This window comes from Myotis davidii, unplaced genomic scaffold (genome assembly GCF_000327345.1).
Source record: "Myotis davidii unplaced genomic scaffold, ASM32734v1 scaffold1947, whole genome shotgun sequence".
Taxonomy (NCBI): domain Eukaryota; kingdom Metazoa; phylum Chordata; class Mammalia; order Chiroptera; family Vespertilionidae; genus Myotis; species Myotis davidii.
In genome coordinates, this window is record NW_006297822.1 from 21,919 (window position 1) to 28,083 (window position 6,165).

The window sequence follows — 6,165 nt, forward strand, 5'->3', positions numbered from 1 at the left end:
TTCTGCCTTTACTCAGCCCACAGCTACAGTCACACAGTTTGCATTGTGCACAGGCCAGCTCTCCTGAGTCTTTTCAGTGCTACTTCAATCTCATTGTGGGCCAGTGGATTTCATCCTTGTCTTCCCTAAATGCCACGTTTCAATCCAGGACATCACTCTTCCCTGCATTCCTTAAGTGATTAACCTCAGTCATCCTTGACTCACCTTTCTCATTTATTCTCTATAAAGTCAACCTCTGGAACACCTCTTATGTTTCTCTGTCTCCTATTGCCCAGTGCCCATCCCAAATCTGGCAATTATTGCCTTACACCTCATCAACAGCCATAGCTTCCTAACCTTGCTTGTTTTCAGTCACTTCCCATTCCATATCATTTCTCTGCCAACAGACTAATCTAAAAATAATCTATTTCATTGTTATACTCTCTACTGCATAAGGTCTGTATGATTCTCTTTACCTGTGTTTGTTTTGTGTCTTCCTTGCCACTTCATTAAATACTTGCTTAATAAATTAGTGCTTAAAATGAGGAAGCTGTGTCATATGAATTCACCAAAGCTGTCCTTTAGCCTAATATGCAGAGAATTGGCAGCTGATTCATATCTCTATTTTAAAAATGGAGAACTTGACCAGAAATATTTCCTTATTGCAGCTGCAGATAAACAGTAAAAACAAAAACTTTTCATCTGGGCTTCAGTTTTCTTAGATTAAATGCCACCTACATCATGGGCTTGCTGCAAATATTAAATGTGATGTTTTAAGGCACCCAGCACAGAACATGAGGGGATGCAAATAAATTCTAGTTGAATCTTAATAAAGAGGTTGATGGAATGAGTGAATTTGAACTGACATAATGGAATATTTAGGTATTTTATATAATTCACAATTTACTAATTTAGATTCAATAAAATTTTGGCATTATTACTGCTGTGTTACATGTGTTAGTATATATTATCTCATTTTTTCTTCAAAGTAACCCTGTGATACAAGTGGCATTTTCTCCAATTACATATTAGTTCAACTAAGGAAAGTAAAAATGCCTTGCACAAGATCCATTCACATATGCTGGAATCAAGATTTGTCAGTAAGAGTTCCAACATCAGATCTTTTGCTTTTCCCATGTACCATCCTCCTTAAATATTTTTCTGGTTAGTTTTTTATATTTATTTAGGTTTGCATTCTTAAAAGGCCTTCATCAATCTCTTTCCTTTTCTTTTCTGGGTCCCACTTTTTGAGGCTCACTTATACATCTTCTAAGATGCCTTCCGCTCTACAGCCCCACTCTGAAGTCATTAGTACCTTGAAAATGTGTTCATCACAGAGTATTATAATTGTTAATATGTTTGGTAACTTCCCAGATTATGAAATCCTTGTGTGCATAAGTCTGTTAGTTTTGTTTTCTGAAGGCCTGCACATGAATTATCTAGGTCAGGGGTGGGCAAACTTTTTGACTCGAGGGCCACAGTGGGTTCTTAAACTGGACCGGAGGGCTGGAACAAAAGCATGGATGGAGTGTTTGTGTGAACTAATATAAATTCAAAGTAAACATCATTACATAAAAGGGTATGGTCTTTTTTTTCAATAGTTTTATTCATTTCAAACGGGCTGGATCCGGACCATAGTTTGCCCACGGCTGATCTAGGTATATTACTAAAAAGGTGCTACAATCACATGCAGTTATATGGTTATAGAGATTAATTGACAAAGAAAAGTGGCATGGAATAAATTTCAAGAATGGATTATAAACAAGTACTGTAGCTTTTAAGGGAAGAAAAATTGGATTGGTGGTCAAGGAAAAATTTTGTTCTTTTTTTATTACTATAATTTAAATATGTTTTTACTAGAGGCTCGGTGCATTAAATTCGTGCATGGGGGGGAGGAGGAGGAGACCCTCAGCCTGGCCTAAGCCCTCTCGCAATTGGACATCTCTCTCACAATCCGGGACTGCTGGTTCCTAAACACTCACCTGCCTGCCTGCCTGCCTGTCCCTAACAGCTCTGATCGCCTACCTGCCTTCCTGATCATCCCTAATCCCTCGCCTGCCTGCCACCTCAGTGTGCATCATAGCAACTGGTCATTCCCATCGTTCTGCCTTAACAGTCACTTAGGAACAGCACCCACCAGAGGAGCCACTGCCAACTGAGGAACAGCCACTGCCATGACCACCCAAGGAGCTACTGCAGCCCGAGGAGCCACTGCCACCCAAGGAGCAGACCTTGAACGATTCAACATCTAGATATGTTGGTGAAAGCAAACATGGGTAGACAAAGAAACCCCCGAAGGAAAGAAAAGGAGGACTCACCAGAAAAGCAGCTAAGTGAAACAGAGGCATGCAACATGACAGAAAAAGAATTCAGATTAAGGGTCCTAGAGTACATAAACCGGATGGAGGGAAAAATCAACAACTTATGCAAGAAGCAAGAAGAAACAGATGAAAAAAATCAATAACTTACATAAGAATCAAAAGAAATGGATGAAAAAAATCAATAACTTAGGTAAGCATCAAGGAGAAATGAAGGAGAAACTAAAATGGCAGCAAAGGTAAACACCGGGAAATTTCTGCCTCCCAGAACAACTTCAAAAATACAATGAAAAGACAAAACAGACATCATCCAGAACTACAGGAAGTCTGGCTGAGTGGAAATGCTACAACTAGAAGGAAAGAGAAAAGCACACTGAGACTCAGAGGAGCTGCGAACTTTGGGAGAACACGAAATAAAAAAACATCCGAATAGAGGTGCCAGAGGAGAGGAAACCAAGCAAGGAATAGAAAACCTGTTTGAAGAAATAATGACAGAAAACTTCCCTGATATAGGGAGGAGAAAACTCACACAAATCGAAGAAGCTCACAGAGTCCAAAACAAGGTGAACCCGAAAAGACCAACACCAAGGAACATCATAATTACCATGGCAAATATTCAGGACAAAGAGAGAATCTTGCAGGCTACAAGAGAGAGATGGAAAGTTACATACAAGGGATCTCCCATTAGATTATCAAATGATTTCTCAACAGAAACACATCAGGCCAGAAAAGAATGGACAGAAATTTACAAAGTGATGCAAAGCAAAGGAATGAATCCAAGAATACTCTATTCAGCAAGGCTATCCTTCAAAATTGACAGGTAAATAAGAAGCCTCACAGACAAAAAAGGCTAATGGAGTTTATCACCACCAAGCCAGGATTGCAAGAAATGCTAAAGAGACTGGTGTAAAAAGAAAAAAGAAAAAGCTAAGAAAGAAAACGGGCACAAAAAAATACAAATGGCTATAAACAAGTACCTTTCAATAAAAACCTTAAACGTAAACGGACTAAATGCTCCAAACAAAAGACATCAAGTGGCTGAATGGATAAAAAAACATGACACATTGGGGGATAAATGTTCTTTGGATGACATATTGTTTAAATTCGAACCTAGAGATATTTGAAAACACTTTTGGAGAATTTACCAAATTGTTAACATGCTATGTGTGAGCTTTGAACACTAAGGGTAATCATGAGATATTGATGTGTGTAGATGAGCTTGAAATCACAATTAGTATTGATAACAGAGGTATCAATACTGTGTTAAAATCCCAAAGTGAATACTATTTCATTATTGCTATGGAAACTTGACCACCTCCTACAGGTTAACCCTTATCTTTCTTTAGTCCCAGGCCCTCCCTGTCACGATCATCTTGATTTTGTCTTGGATTTACATGATGCCTTTACTGAAAAGCTAAAGCTAATAAACAATAAATTTCTATCAACTAGGAATCAGAAACTTAGGGTAGAACGATGACGAGATGGAACATTGTTTTTTAACAGGAGGAGAGTTTCAAGTTTGGATTCAAAATACTGATTGGGGAAAAAAAAATCTTTGTTTTTTTATTATGATTTGATCTGAACTTTCAAACCCGAAAATATTTTTATCCAGATACTTATCTTTATCCCATGCTGGTCCACTAACTTTTATCAGGAATTGGGAGAAATAGACTGTATATTTCATCACACAATGGCCATTCTCACCGAATATCTTTACCTAGTCCAGAGGTTCACAAACTATGCCCATCCAGTCACATCCTGCTTGCTGACTGCTTTTGTACATAAAGTTTTATTAGAACACAGCCACATCCAGTTTTATGTATTGTCTGTGGCTGCTCTCCTACTACAATGGCAGAGGTGAGCAGCTGCAACTGAGATCCTATAGCTTAGAGAGCCTGAAATATTTGCTCTCTGGCCCTTTTCAGAACGAATTTGCTAGTCTTTGACCTAAACTTTTAAAAATCAGGAAACAAAAGATTTTTTATTAAGAAATATTTCCCACATTGGTTGAACTCCTCCAAATAACTTTAACATTTCCCATGAAAGTGCAAAAAAAGTATGGTGAGATGGCGCACTGCTTTCTTTCTGTGTTTCAAGGGATGGTTACAATGACTAGAACAGACTCTAATTCAAGGCACCAGTGAATTAAAATTCATCATCTCCCATAGAACAACACTCTGCCATCAGTGAGGCCTCTCAAAGAGCTCATGAGATGGTCTGAGGAGAAAGCTCTTGGAAATGTTGAGTCTCCCTACATAATTTCTTCATAGGTTTAATTTCAGAAGACCACCAGATGATCTGAAATTCTCATGAGCTCTCAGATTCTACACAGGCCACCTCTAGAATCAACCTTGTTAAGTTTACATGCCTTACAACAAGGTGGTATATTAAAAGAATCTTCTTAGTAACATTACCCCAAAAGACCAAAGCTTCAAGAGTTTCATAGGAAATTCTACATGCAGTATCCCCATCTTGAATATGAGTAATTCAGTATGCTCTATTAAAAGACTCACATAAACCAGGTGTCCTCAAACTTTTTAAACAGGGGGCCAGTTCACTGTCCCTCAGACCATTGGAGGGGCGGACTATAGTTTTAAAAAGAAGCTATGAACAAATTCCTATGCACATTGAACATATCTTATTTTGAAGTAAAAAAACAAAATGTGAACAAATAAATATTTGTATTTGGATGTGGCCCATGGGCCGTTGTTTGAGTACCTCTGACATAAACAAACTGAGTGGGGGGGAAAAAACACATAGTCATATCAATTGATGCAGTAAAAGCATTTGACAAAATCCAACACCCTTTCTTGATAAAAACTCTCAGCAAGGTGGGAATATAAGGATCATACCTCAACATAATAAAAGCCATATTTGACAAACCCACAGCTAACATCATACTCAGTGGACAAAAACTAACACCATTTCCCTTAATAACAGGAACAAGACAGGGATGCGAACTCTCGCCACTCCTGTTCGACATAGTACTGGAAGTATTAGCCATTGCAATTAGACAAGAAAAAGAAATAAAAGGCATCCAAATTGGAAAAGAAGAAGTAAAACCGTCCTTATTGTCAGATGACATGATATTGTTCATAAAACACCCTAAAGACTCCATCAAAAACTATTAGAGTTGATAAATGAATTCAGCAATGTAGCAGGATACAAAATTGATGCCAAGAAATCTGTGGCATTTCTATACACCAATAGTGAACTTACAGAAAGAGAGACTAAAAAAGCAATCCCATTTACCATCACACCAAAAAAATTAAGATACCTAGGAATAAACTTAACTAAAGACGTAAAAGACCTCTACTCAGAAAACTATAGCACGTTGAATAAAGTGATAGAGGAAGACAGAAACAGATGGAAGAACATGCCATGTTCATGGCTTGGTAAAATCAACATCATTTAAATGTCCATACTACCCAAAGCAATCTATAAGATCAACACACTTTCCATTAAAATACCAGTGGCATATTTCACAGACCTAGAACGAACTCTCTAAAAATTCATCTGGAATAAAAAAAAAAAGACCCCAAATAGTGATCCTGAGAAAGAACAAAGTAGGTGTGATCTCAATACCAGATATCAAGCTGTATTACAAAGCCACTGTTCTCAAAACAGCCTGGTACTGGCACAAGCACAGACATATAGATCAATGGAACAGAATAGAGAACCCAGAAATCGACCCGAACCAATATACTCAATTAAATTTGACAAAGGAGGCAAGAACATACAATGGAGTCAAGACAGTCTCTTCAATAAATGGTGCTGGGAAAATAGGACAGATATATGCAAAAAAATGAAACTAGACCACCAACTTACACCATACACAAAAATAAACTCAAAATGGATAAAGGACTTA